A 14,525-nucleotide genomic window follows, 5' to 3' on the forward strand; every position below is an offset into this window, starting at 1 on the left:
ATTTTGACAGAAATGAAGCCTCTGTGGAAGGAGAAAAGTAGAGGTAGCTGTGTGCCTCTCTGGTTTATTTTAAAGGATTTCCAGTAATTCTAACAATCTCACCATCTGCCGGCATCTCTCGGTGTGCACTGATAATTTTTGTGCTTCAGCAAGATCAAACCATTGAGGCCATAGCTGATCAGTTGTGTTGGCAGCTCTCAGTGCAATGGGAACCTGATGAGGATCCTGTGCAGCTGTGTTAAGGCAAAGTGAGTTTGGGACCCACAAGAGGCATTATCTACAGCTGAATATTGAAATGTTTGTCTCTGTTCAGGAGTTTATCTTAACACTGTTGAGTTATCTTCAGCCCGAACAAGCAACATCTACTGTGCTGAATAGAAGACCCTTGATTGTTCTGAACAATCTATCTGTGTTTGGTCTCTTCAAAAATGTTTTGTTACCAGACTCACTTCTTAGAGCCGAGCAACACCAGACAAGGAAGCCAGTGTGCACTTTGCTGAAGGAACACTGATCCTTGCTTGTGCTTCTTAGACTTAGAGGGTCCAGTGGTCGCTGACGAATGTGTGCAACCCCCTTCTGCACTAGGCAGGTCTGACTATACCTGTTCTTGAGTGAGGAACAAAAAAAATTGTGAATTCCAAGTGGCTTTCCAAGCCATAGATGTTCCATGACACTTTTGTCTGTACTCTAAGATCTGTCTCACCCTTTGAACTGATATGTTCCAACTGGCATTCCAAAGCTGAAAGAATGCCTGGGACCTTCCAGAGATAAGAAAAATTACATAGATTTGTAAATTATTTAATTTACAATTAACACATGAAAACACAGTGTGTATTCCTATTACTTGACACAAGCAAGATGTCATGTGGAGGAAATAAATCTCTGACAAGATAACAGGGTTTTTTTTTGTTGTTTTTTTTTTTTTAATTTTGGATTTTCACTTCAGAAGACACTTTTCCTTTAAGGTTGCAATATAAATTTTATCTTTTGGTATATCTTGGGGTTCAATCACTGTTTTTCTTTTTGACATGCTTTGCCTGTTAGACTCCCCCAGTGATGCCACAGTGTTTGTCTTCTGGAAGTTGTTACCAGCCTGTGAAAAAAAATGTATGTCTTTGTGTATATAATGGATATTATCTCTCTTTTAAACCTGTGCTGCTCCTTACAGATAGAGCAGACTGCAGAGGAGGTGGAGATGGAAAATGTGGTGCCAATGAGCTCCCTCTTTACTAAGCTCTATGCCTGTAGGTGGCCCTCTCCATCCTGATCCTGCCTGTGAGCAGATGGTGCTGGACCTGTCCAGGGAAAATACCCAAGTCCATTCCAGCTCTGGTGGGGAAGAGGAGGTCAGGGACACATTCTCACAGGTTTTAGTAAGGAAGAAAAATTGTCAGTGTTTTATCATTATCATCCTCTCCACTTCTGGCTACTATATTTTGCACTAGGTGCATCCCAAGTCTGTTACATATTTTCACTTTTTTTTGACACCTCTAAGTGAAAACTGACTTTTCTCTTTTCTCAACTTTAGAGAAAAATTCAGAAAATACCCTGCACAAAATAATGTCCAAGATTATATTCTTCTGCATAATTTTCAGTGATCTGCAGTTCTGTGTCACATGGTGGCTGTTAAAGCCTGTACTCAAAACCTTTCTCCAGAGAACATGCTCAGGTTGTGATATGGTTAAATGCTAACTTAAAATTAAGAACATTTTGAATATCTGCTTGAGAAATTTAATTATGTAATAATTTGAAATTTGTAGGCTTCAGTGTCTGTAGGAAAGCTACTTAATTTCCTGGAAATGCTATTAGAAATATGCTCCAATCAGCTGGAATATTTTATTCATAATCATGTGGCACTCAGTGCCCATAATTAACAATTGTGTGTCAATTTGTCAAGCACCATAAAAGACAAATGGGAAGGCAAACTGTACTCTCACTTTTGCTTTTTCAGCAAATATTTTTCATTATAAATCCCATTTTCTAGAGGAGTTCCTGAGATTACTTTGGTATTTTAGTCATTTAAAAACAAACAGTAGCCAGTTTGCAATTACATGAATTCCTGTCTGGAAATGCTTCTGGATACAGCATTACAGTTTGTCTTACTGTGTGTCAGTAACAGAGAGGAATGTTCCTTCTGTAGGCTGTCAGAAATATCTGTAGTTAACTAAATTGTCCTTTTCAGTTCTGGGTAGATGCTGATCTGGTGTGTTGCCTCTGCTCCTGGTCTGTCACACACAGCATTGCAAGGTGCTCAACTCCTCAGAAAATCAGGGTCTGCTCCTTTTAACTTTCTTTTCCCCTTTTCTCTTTCATTTCTCGGTTCATTCCCAGTGATGGTAACTATGTTAGTGAGGGTAGAACATGCTCATTTTATTAATTTCTGAAGACCTTGACAGTAAATCACCATCAGGCATCTGAAGGATGATAGTTAAAATGAACAAACAAAATCAATCGATGGTTCCAGCACCAGTTCCACACTCCTGGGTAGTGTCTGTCACCACACCACTTTTCTTTAGAAGGTAAAAAAACTCCTGTTCTGTGTAGGCAGAAATCAGACTTCAACAGAAGCAAGTACTGATAGGGTTTAGGCATTTATTCTTATATGCTTCACTAGACAATCTGGATTCCTAACCTGACACTGAATCTGCCCACCTCAGTACACATCTGTGGTTTCTGTAGGGTTCTGTGGGCACAGGTTTGTAAGCAGAGTTTAGCAATTTTCTGTATTCATTTTGTATACCTATGGTGGGGTTTTTTTTGTTTTTCTTTTCTTTTTTTTTTTTTTTGGTCAGAAATCCCAGTACACACTGATTTAGAAGCAAGGATTTGTTTTTACTTATTTATAGTAGGTCTTCCTATAGGACCTATACACATAATAAATGTAAACAAGCAAACAAACAAAACCTCCTGAAAATGGTGAAAATTAGGTAGTTTGTGCATATTCTAGCATTGTGGGGTTTTGGTTTTCTGGGGATTTCTTTTCAGTTTGTTTTTCTTACCTACTTGTGTTCATTGGTTATCCCATAAAACTTCCAGTCATAGCTGTTGCTGGTCACCAGTCACAGTTCCCTGGTATAGACAGACTGACAGTTTTGCTTCCACAGACAAGACTAATATCATGCTAATCCTGGCTGGTGATCCTCTATAACTATTTTTCATGTGTATAGAACCAAGAAAATATGGAAGAACCTATTTTAGTGGGGGGAGAAAAGGTGGAAATTCTTTTTACTATTTGAGTGCCTTGAAAGTGAGGTTTAAGACATAGTAAGTCATAGAATTTAAATCACAGCAATGGAAGAGCAAAGGATTTGTGCGGGTAACCAGGGATTTATTTCTTTGTTACATTTAAGTTTTATGTATGACCTGTAGTCACTTGCTGGTGCAGAAAGCAAATGAAACAGGAGGGGCAGGAGGACGTGAGCAAATTATTCTTGACTGTGAAATGGTGCACCTCAACCCTGCTTTGAAAGACCCACTTCCTGGGAAGGGACTAGCCATGATTGCAAGGCTTTCTCTGACTATAGGAGCCTTTTGAAAATGCTGTTATATAAATGCCACATAATATTGGCTCATTCTGTGGATCCTTTTCTCACTAGGAACTGTACTAAAACTTCTAAGAGGTTTATGAAACGGGTATTAGACAGAAATGTTTTTTTCTAAATGGGATTAAGTCCAAGATTCAGTCTTTAAAGTTGCCTTACATTCCTTAAACTACCACAGTCCATTTCCCATGTCTCTATACCCACATTTATTATCTTAACACTCTTAAAATTCTTGGAGCAAACTTGACTTTTCTTATTGATCTCTTTTTTTTTTGATCATTCTGGTATACTTCCCCTTCTATTTCAAATGTCTTTGGCTTTTCTACTTGCTTTTCATATAGAATTTAAATGCTGTGCCAACAAAGCACTGAAGTAAAAGCTTATATTTTGATGTGATGATATTCCCCAGTGCATTTGACCCACCGTTCACAATAAAGCCTTACTCCTTGCTGGATGACTCATATCAGGAAATAAATTTTAATGGATGTGTTTTGTGCAAATATCCAATACCACCTCCATATTAAAAAGATCAGTTGTTTCTGATGGAACACTGGCCTATATCTTTCAATAGGGAAGCTTTTCAGTGTAATACTACAGTTGACATTTAAATAATTTTTCCTTGAAATCTTCATTTGGAGCATCCCCCACTGCCACTGTAATCACATCTCTTTTTATGCTTCTGGTGGTGGATCCATGTATTTTAGCTAGCTCTTAGGGAACTGTGCAGTTCTAGGTATTGAAGATGAACTTCAGAGTGTTCTAGATTAAAGACAGACCAGGGTGGTAGCTGTGAAGTGCCATAAACATCTGGCAGCAGGGCAGATGACCACATAGCTGTTTCATTCCACCTCACAGTCTAAGTGCATTTCATAATGTAAAATACAAATAACACTTATCAAAACCCTCTGGTATGGGGGTTTTTCCCCTTATACTTAGAAAATACTCTGTCTTTGCCTAAGACTTAGGAAAGGACATTGGAAACTAGGTCTTAGCATCTCTTTTTCAATAGTGTGATGAAAGAGCAGATTTGGGCTAGAGGATTTGAACCTTCTCTTGGCACATGGAGTTCAGGAACATACAATCTCTTGACAGAGGTGTCATCTTAGAAATGTTTGAGGTTTTTTCCTTCCAATTTTCCCATTGGAAGGCTGATTCCAAACCCAATTAATGGCTAGGAACTTTATTTGCATTCCTAGCCTAAATATATTCATGAACAACCTTTATCCATTTGTTTTGTGACACCATTACCTTTTATCTTGAATAGTTCTTTATTAATAATTAATGGTTATTAATTAATATTTAATAGAGAGCAAACACATCCTCCCTTACCTTTCCCCTTAGCTGTTTCACTTCATTTTGCTAGACTAAACAATCTAAGCTCCTCTAATCTCCCTCGAAGAAAAAAAAAAGCTTTCTCCAAAATGATTTTTGTGGAAATTTTCTACACATGGTCTATTTTCATTTTATGATGGCAAAACTTCAGCTTGCAAAATACATGTGGTTAATAAGCTCTTACAATGTGTCTCTTTTGCTGATTATTCAGTGTTAGTGCTGCTGCCCAAAATGCAAGAGAAGTGTATTGCCAGCACTGCAAGGTAAGAAAAGGGAATAAATAGGTACAGGATCAATGCACAATGATGTGATGCTTCTAGTGATGCTTCTAGTATGAAGAAGCAGCTCCCAGCTCTTTCATGTGTTCGACAGTGTTGGCAGGAGTTCAGGACCAAGGATGCAGGAACAAGGTAGGACATGATATTTCACTGGGGAGATGTGCAAAATTGGGGAGACTGATAAGGTGGGAGCAATAATTTTAAGAGAGGTGCAGGGCACAAATAATGAGGAGGTGAGGAGGATGCATACTTTGGGCTCCAACCATTTTGCAACGTCTTAGGGACCATTGCTGAGATGAAATGTTAATGCAGGTGGTCTGGAGCCCAGCTGTCCTGTTAGCTTTATCACCCTACCTGTGTCTCTGTGGCAGGCTGCAGTAGCACCTGAGCCGTGTGAACACACCAGCCACGGTGCTGGGAGGCTGCTTTAGTGTGATATCCCACCTGGGCTGATTAGCCCTTCTCACATAGCCAGGCTGCTCCCATCATCAAGGCTGGAACTTATGGTCAGCCTGACTTTGGATATCATGGCCAGGCATTGTAGGCTTAGACGATTGGCATATAAACAGCAGAAAAATCTCCCAGAGTCTGGAGTGTTTGTCAGGTACGTAAATATCTCAGATTATTTTCCCCTAAATTATCCCTATGGGGATCATTTATGCAGCAGTTTTATAACTAGTTTTTGCATAAAATATAGTCCTAGTACTCAGGTTATCTTTTATGTAGTCAAACATTTTATTGTTTGCATGCTAATCTAAACTCTTCATCACTGAATGCCTTCAGCAGCCATAGTCTGGTTTTCCTATGGTGCTTTGCTTTGGAAAAGAAAATGAATGTGTCTGCTTCTCTTAATCATAAATTCAGTCTACTGTTTCTTTGTTATAATTCTTTTGATGTGAACAAAACTCCAAATCCATTTTTTGTGAAATTTAAAAAGCTGGTATGTTCAAGAATGCCTGTGTGCTAACAGTGAATCCTCTGCATCTGGGTGCTTAGTTAAAGCTGGGGCAACGTCTGTGTTGAAAGAGTTCTTCCAGTTTTAATGCTTAACTCTTGATCGTGCCTGAGATACCATTTCCAGCCTTGAAGTAAGTACAGGATTTATTGTTACAAAGTGGTATGGTGATCAGTTCACACCTCTAGTTTACTTTTTTCAGGAGCTTTTTTTAAATGTCTCTTAGAAAAGTATAACCGTGGTAGAGGAGCCCAGATGATGAAGGGAGCCTGAGTAACCTAGGATTTCCAGCTTGCCAGAGTACACTGGGGTACCAAAGTTTAGGATGTAAGTCTGTGTCACTGCAGAGCTCGTGAAGTCATGGCAATGAAGATTAACACTCCTGTATAAGGCGCACCCACCCTGTAATGAGAGGGCTAAAACAAATCTCTAAGTGTTTAACATGCAGCTCTCATTTTATCTCCATCTCTATATGAGCTGTACGTATAGCACTGCACATTCCTGAGGCTTTGTCAGCCCTGATATCCAAACCCAGTTGCCACCTGCTCGCATTTGATTACAGCTCCCAAACCAACCTGTGCTTAATTTACCACCATTTGAAGCTTTGTTGTGTTCAGGGTTAGGAATGGCTGGCTGCTTCTTGGCCAGTGAGAAGCGAAATCCTTGCACCCACAGACCTCTTGCTCAAAGCTCTTGCTTTGAGGTGAAAAGCAGTGAGGTCAATGATACAGTGTCGCTGTAAGGGTAGTTTGGACCCAAACCATTTCTTTCCACTGAATCTGTTGTAGGAGGGATGCTGAAGATAAAATAATAGTAATTTTTGTATGCAGGCTACAGTGAGCAGGGCAAGTGCCCTCCTCTGTAGAGGCTGTGCCCAAGGAATGCCTCAGGGATTAAGAAAGGGACTTCACTGTGGCACAAGACACCTTTTGGGCCAGAAACCTCAGCCACAACAGCATTTCATAGCCTAGTAGTAATCCAAGACCAAAGTGTATCTGCACCTCTAATTCGGAGGTCTCCCATATTTTTCTGGTTTTTTACTTCCTATAAAGATTAAATTCAAGATTAAAAAAAATAATTAAGTCTCTGCTGTAGAATGATACCTGGAACAATAATTGGATCAAATGAATAATGTGCATTTTTACTCATAGTCTGAAGTGTCCTAGTTTGTGTGATGGATTAATCACCATTTCCTTATGAATTATGTCAGCACTTTCAATATGATATCTTAGTTTCCATAGAGTGGCTGAAGCCATAGACAGCTGCCTTATTAATTGCTTGTGCATATCTGCTCTATGAAACTAGAGATTTTGTTAGTGGTACTGGTTAAAGAAGGTGGGGAAAAATTCCCAGGAGGTCACATTTTACATGAAATAACAAGTTTCATCAAGATGCAGTTGTCAATTTTAAATTGTATGTTTCTGGTTTCTGCCTGAGGCTTGTTGAATAAAGTAATCAGGGTCACAGTTAATCAGGACATACCTGGTTCCCCCTCAAAAGCAGGGAAGCCCAGTGGTGGCAGATACAGGATATTACTTCAACTGTATCTTGTTTTTTAAAGAAAAAAACAGCTGGGAGCAATAGTTACTAGCATTAGTGACACTCAGCCAACCTATGCAGCATTTTGGGCTCCATTATCAATAGGAAAAAATCACAGTTCATGAAATGTCGGGACCAAATTTTTTATAATTCATCAATTTGTTAAAATTCTTTTAAGCTGCAAATAACCATTTTGTAAAACTGGATAATTTCAGATTAGGATAATTAACATGTGGTTTTCAAGAGGTGGGGGAAAAGCAGGACTTTCGCAACCTGTTCCCAAATACACCTTTGATTGGAGAAAGGAAAACACCCAAGGAAGGAAGGAAGGAAGGAAGGAAAATACTATTAAATGTTTGCTTTAGTAAAACCATTTGATTGTGCTCTCTGAGGTATAATAAATATTGTCCAAACTGCAAAATGTGCAATTCTGTAAGACAGACTCAAAACACTACAATCAAATCCCGCAGCCTGCTGAGAATGTTCAGCCTACCATAATTTACAGTTTGTCATTAATAACTGGCATGCTTTGCAGACTTATTTCTTATTCCATCATGCATTAGAAATTTTAATCAAATTGGTCTGAGCATGCTAAAAACATGATCATTTGCTAGGAAATTTCACTGGTCAGGAATAAATACATTGAGAAATAATAATTCTGAATGCTGAAAGTCAACTTTAGACATTCTGTTGCATTTACAGATTTCCATCATCTTTGTGTAGGACTGTGATGTGTAAACTCTTTCCCAGCACAAATTTGGGTTATAAATCTAAGTCTCCAATATCATGTTCCAGCATAAATAAAAATAAATTAAATTTGTTGAGTCAGCTTTTTATTTTTTTCTTCCCTGCAGTTCAGAATCAACTTTTGATTTTTGCTTTATTAGATTATTCCATCGACTGGTGATTGGAAGTCTAATGCAGGAACAGCCACACTGGGTCAGATCAAAAAGTTGGTCTAACTCAATACTTGGTCTTCAGCTATGAAGTTAAAGCCTAGTAAAGAGTACAAGAGGACAGGCAGGTATAACTATAGGTAAATACTTTGTACTGCTTCACTTCATTGCTCAAAGATTACCTGAGCCAGAGGTGATAGATCTTGAAAGGTTCCTATGATTCCTATGAATTGGTCCTGTCAGCTTTTCAGAGCATGTAAACTTCTAGCAGTTACAGCTTCCCATGGCAAGAACTAACACACAGTTGTATGATGTGTTGTATGAAGAACCACATCTTTCTGCTGGTTCCATAGCATGCCAGTTTCATGTGATAGGCCCTTGTTCTTCTCTGTATCTTCAGATAGGATGAACAGATTCCTTTCCATCCTCTTCATTCATGTGATGATTATGTGAATGTCTGTCACATCCCATCCTTGGTCATTGTTTTCCCAGGCTGGTAGTAACTCTGTGTAGTTATTTTCACCTGCAAACTGCTCCATGCCATTGAGTGTACTTGCCACCTTCCTATTGGTCTGTTACATTTTTCCGCTTCTTTTTTGGGTAGAGAAACCAGGAGATAAGGATGGAACTTTTGCGATGAGAGAATGATATTTCTGTTTCTTTTCCCTTTCTTTCCTAGTAATTTGATTTATTCTGGTTTAACACCAGACAGCATCTAGGCACTACACAGCTACTCACTCACTTTCTCCTCGGGGAAGGGAAAGACAATCAAAAGAGTAAAATGGGAAAACTCACAGGCTGACTGTAACAGGTAAAGCCAAAGTCACACACAAAAGCAAAACAGAAAAAGGATTTCATTCATCATTTCCCATGGGCAGGCATGCAGGTGTTCAGTCATCTCCAGGAAAGCAGGACTCAATCATGCATGCATAAAGTGACTCGGGAAAAAAAAACGCCATAACTCTGAACAGCTTCCTCCTTCCTCCCCCATTTTTATATACTGAGCATGATTCCATATGGTCTGGAGTATCCCTTTGGTCAGCTGGGGTCAGCTGTCCAGGCTGTGTCCTGTCCCAGCTCTTTGTGCATCCTCAGCCCTCTCTGGCGGGGTGGGGTGAGGGACAGAAAGGGCCCTGACTCAGTTTCAGCCCTGCTCAGCTGAAACAAACACATCCCTGTGTTACCAACACTGCTTTGGTCACAAATCCAAAACACAGGCCCCTACCAGCTACGGTGAAGAAAATGAAATCTATCTCAGCAAAACCCAGCACATTTACTTTCATGAACACTGAGCTGAGCTGTTTGAAGGGCTGACTCTGAAATCTCATTTGTGCCTGATAAAAGCTTACCACAGACTTCATCACCCTGTGTACAAAGTCATGGTTGTTGGCTTTTTCCACATGTCCAGGACTCTCAAATTATACGTTTTCAGTTTTACCTGATATTTAATTGCTTGGGCTCTGAGCTACAGAGAATGCACTGGTATTGGTGGTGTAGGAACAAGAGGTGCTCTTGGAGTAAATCTGATTGTCTCTACTTACCATGCATTTGTACACACAAATGAATTTGATTCCTTTCAGTTGTAATTAAACCAAAAGATAAGCTCCTGAAGTTCAGCTTAAGTGTCATATTCTCAGACACTAAATCCATGGAAATATACTGGAATGAGTCCAAATTTAAAAAAAAAAAAAAGAATGAAAATAATTATGAAGTTTGGATCATGTGTGGTCTTCGTTAGCAGCTATTTCACTGTACACATCTGTTCCTGTTGATCCTCGGTTCTTCCAATTTTTGACATGGCTTCAAGCCTTACTGCAGTACTTCACCACTTGCCCTTATCTTTACCTTCCAGAGCAAATTAGTGTAACTGATAGAGGTGTTATAAAATGGCAAATGTTATGCACTTTAGGTTCAAGATGTTAGACCAATATAATTGAGTAGCGATATATTTTTCCTCCAGATCTTCTTATATGTACCATTTCTTACCAGTTCTTTTCTACTACTGTGTCTGAAACTTTTTCTTATGAGCTAATTAAAAAATAATTTTAAAAAATCTTGGCTGTTTCTAGCAGTTGTTCTCTGAACTTTAATACTCCGAGTGAATATTTCACTGTCTGCTTTATACTGTTATTTTCAATGAAAGAGAATCTGACAAAAGGATGGGAGGGAAGTATATGAGTTTGAGGGAATGGTAAATTCTTTAAAATTAGCATACTTGAAAACTGATCTTCAACATTTGATTTCATGGGAAACAAAACAGGGACTGGTCTTGAATGAATATGTTGTTGAGGGATGATGAACAAGTGGGTGTGGTTTATATAAATTGTCTTGCTAACCTTATGGTCACAACAGTGGTTAGGATATAAAACCTTTTTAACTTGCAGGATTATCACATTTTGCAATGCTCTGTCTTTCCGTTTCAATAGGCAGAATTTCACTTATTGGCACATTTGATTGTGGGTCTGAAGGAACCAATTTTCTGTTCCTTTTGAGATGGAAACTCATCTTGCTGGACTTCTCTTTATGACCTCTTGACAAGGTTTATATTTAATTTAGGAAATTGTTTGCATTACTTCAGTTTGCTCAACCAAAAACCTCCAGGCACTTCATTCAACTTTAGATGCGCAGAGTAGGATAAATGTATAAATTGTTGGAGTGCAATGATTTATGATTAATTTAACCTTCTGCTGTTTTGGTGTCTAGTTTTTCCCATCTATCACACTTGGGATTGAAGTAGCCATGGTGGAGGAATCAAAAAAAGGCATATGAAGTGCCCGAGTCATCCGTCTATGAAACAGGTGTCTGAGAATTCCTTCCATGAAACTTCTGATTACTGTGAAGCCATAACTGGCCTCATAAATATAACAGTATCTCTTTGGTGTCTGGTCTCTTAGTTGTGGTGTGAAATCCACCTTGAGATTAGAAGCAAACAGTCTGATCTGTAGAATTTTTTAGGCAGGTATTTTTTGAATAGTTAAAATAAGCCTAGTATTGTTATTATATTGAGTTACAGCCTCCCCTTTGTCAAATGATAAACGTGCTTCACAACTGCAATCTTCTTTGCAGTTGTTCTGCCAAAACTGCTAATAAATTAAATCCTTATTGTTAGGCATATTTATGAAATATTTGTTTCATTCCTGAGCTACGTGCCTTTTTTTTTTTAGTACATTTAGAGAATTAACATGCTTCTGTTGCATATTTATAAATCTTAAATATCGTTAACTTTGAATCACAGAATTAAGTGGTAACTGTGATTATTCTTTTATTGTGAGAATGGAATAGGCATCTGTTCATTGAGTTTACAAGATAACATCTGGTGCAGAGCGTGCCAAACAGCCAGCTATTCTGCAAATTGAGTGCCAGAAGATGACTTCTAAAGCAAAGTCTGTGCTGCAAAGACAGTGGTGCAATGCCTGGACAGAATTCAGAGGATGTGTGCTGCAAGGGGATCTCAGCCAGGCTGCCAGTGGGCAGGAGAAACACTCACCTCACATCTCCTGCTATACAAACAGGGTTAGTCACCTGATACTCTCTGGGCTCTTCTTGTAGATATTAATAGAGTGGTTGAGACAGGACTTCACTGACTCTTTGATACCTTCAAGTGACTGCCACATCTACCCCACTACTAGGGGTATCAGTGGGAGAACTTGTCTGCTTACACCCTGCTTGCACGAGGGGTGGCCCTAGCTCAGGGAATCTGGAAAAACTTAGTCTTTGTGTCTACTGTGCTCCCCTCTCAGTTCACCACATGGTATGCTGTTTCTAGTAACTTGAAAGGATCTAAGCGTGTCCTGTCTGAACAGTTCTGCAGCAATAAAGCAGCATGCATAACTTACAGATATTTATTTTATGAGACAAGAGCTTATGTAGCCAACTAACAAATCCGTGTGATCTGCTGATGAACAGTTTTCATACAGGTATATCATGGAAGGAAAACCACACAAGAACTGAAGCAAGAGTAAATCACAAAGCAATTAGGTGCAATCGAACAAGATGGTTAAAAGCCTACAGATATGGAAACATTGTAAACACAGTCCTTCCAGATGGGACAGTGCAGACCTACTTTAAGCCTTATCATGACCCCATTAATACTAGTATAAACTTCAATTTAATCTATTTTATCTGTCTTCAGATTATATGAAATAATCTCTTTTATTTAAAATTGTTTCCCTCTCTGCTGCCATGTCATTTGTCTTTCTTTACCTAGTTAAGCTATTCAGAAAGAAAAAATCTTTTTGTTTCTTTTAATGATCTGAAGCAGAATTCTTGAGTTTATACTTCTTATTCTTCAAGTACTCTTTTCTGGCCCAGAGAGGTTTTATGTAATTCATGTTGCCACAGTGTTGGAAAATATTATTGGGAAAGGAAAGAGACGTTCTGGTTGTATTAGAGCATTAAAAAATGCTTTCACACTGCATCTTGAAAAATAATGTATTTCTAACAATGCTGCATGGAATCTCAGCTGGAGGTGACTGTGTAGCAGTATGTACTTCATGTTAGTTCTAAATTTATCCGACTGTAGTCAACCAAAAGCAGATGCAGCATTAGTTGTATAAACTGAATATAAAGGCAGTCACTTTGCCGAGACAATCTTTAACAAAACACTTATTTCCTCCTCAGTTTTCAGATTGTTTGTTGCTCTAAGGGACTGATGACAAGTGATCATGCTGTTTTGATGGGGGCTCCTGATTGACATCGGCTTTTATTAGTGGCATTAGTATTGAAGGGAAGGGTCACAGGTTGGTTATGGTTCATTCTACCTGCCTGTCTCACTCAGCAACCAGGAAATGTACAGTAATTTTCTGGTTTTATGCTTCTTTTAACATTTTAATATTTCATATGGGTAAAGTGCAAGTTAATCATGTTTATGCATTAATAAAAGGTACATAAAGTGTTTCAGTTAGTCAGTTGAGTGAAATTATTTCAGAGATGTGGTAATAACCTTAAGTGATGTTTTGAAGACACTTCATATAAATTAGATGCATTGGATGAGACAAAAGTGATGTTTTTTAGGCATCCATTAATTGTCACGTTCACTAATTCCTGCAGCCACTCTGAGCAGATGCTGGTAGCTTTCCTTCATTGTCCAAAGTTTTTCCATGTTGTATATATGAATTGTATCCTTGTGTTGTGAGTAGCCCCCCCACTCGAATTTTCCCTTCCCAGTCAAGACCTCCATAGACTGAAAAATTATAATTCCAAAACCTAAAGGAACATTCAACTCCTTTCAGAGGATGATGGTTTAATTGCCTGCATGGGTTTCTGACTGGAGCCCATCAGATGCACAGAGGTCAAAGGGATCTTCTGCCATTACTCTTCCTGCTTGCTCCTCCTCTATGCAGAGCAGTTTTCAGTCTTAGAGGTGCTTGCAGGGATAAAACTGAACAAAGAAATTCTTTCTGCCCTTTTGGCATGCCTCTAATGGTAGAGAAGAAGAAAGAATATATTACCCTGTCTTCTGTCATTTGCATCAGAGCAAGGCATGTTGAATGTTGGACCACGCCCTCAGGCATTACATCCATAAATGAAACAGGCAGAAGAAGGACTAAAGGGAAGGGGCTAGCTCAGAGGAAGAGCCCTTTAATTCTGTGGTGGATTTTGAACTGCATTTTTGTGGAAAATGAAGGGCGTAATCAGTTCAAATAATGTAAACTAATCTTTATCTGTCATAGCAGTCTTCTTTCCCCAAATTAGTGTTAAACCCCATCTATAGTAACTAATGCTATCATCTGTCATAAATATTTGGACTCTTGTTCTTCCTCAATAAATGATGATTGCATTAAGTAAATATTTAGCAATTAGATAGCATATCTATTTTGGCTTTCTTTTCCACTTGTGTCTTTGAGCATGCTACAAAAAGACTCAAAACTCTTTTTGGCTCCCCCATGCTTTCCACTTTTTTTCTGTGCAAATATGCAGTTGAAATTTCCTGTTGTATATTTCTAAACTCAGCAGTGAAAAGGCAGTGTAAAAGCCAGGCTAT

This window comes from Cinclus cinclus, chromosome 2 (genome assembly GCF_963662255.1).
Source record: "Cinclus cinclus chromosome 2, bCinCin1.1, whole genome shotgun sequence".
NCBI classification, from domain to species: Eukaryota; Metazoa; Chordata; class Aves; order Passeriformes; family Cinclidae; genus Cinclus; species Cinclus cinclus.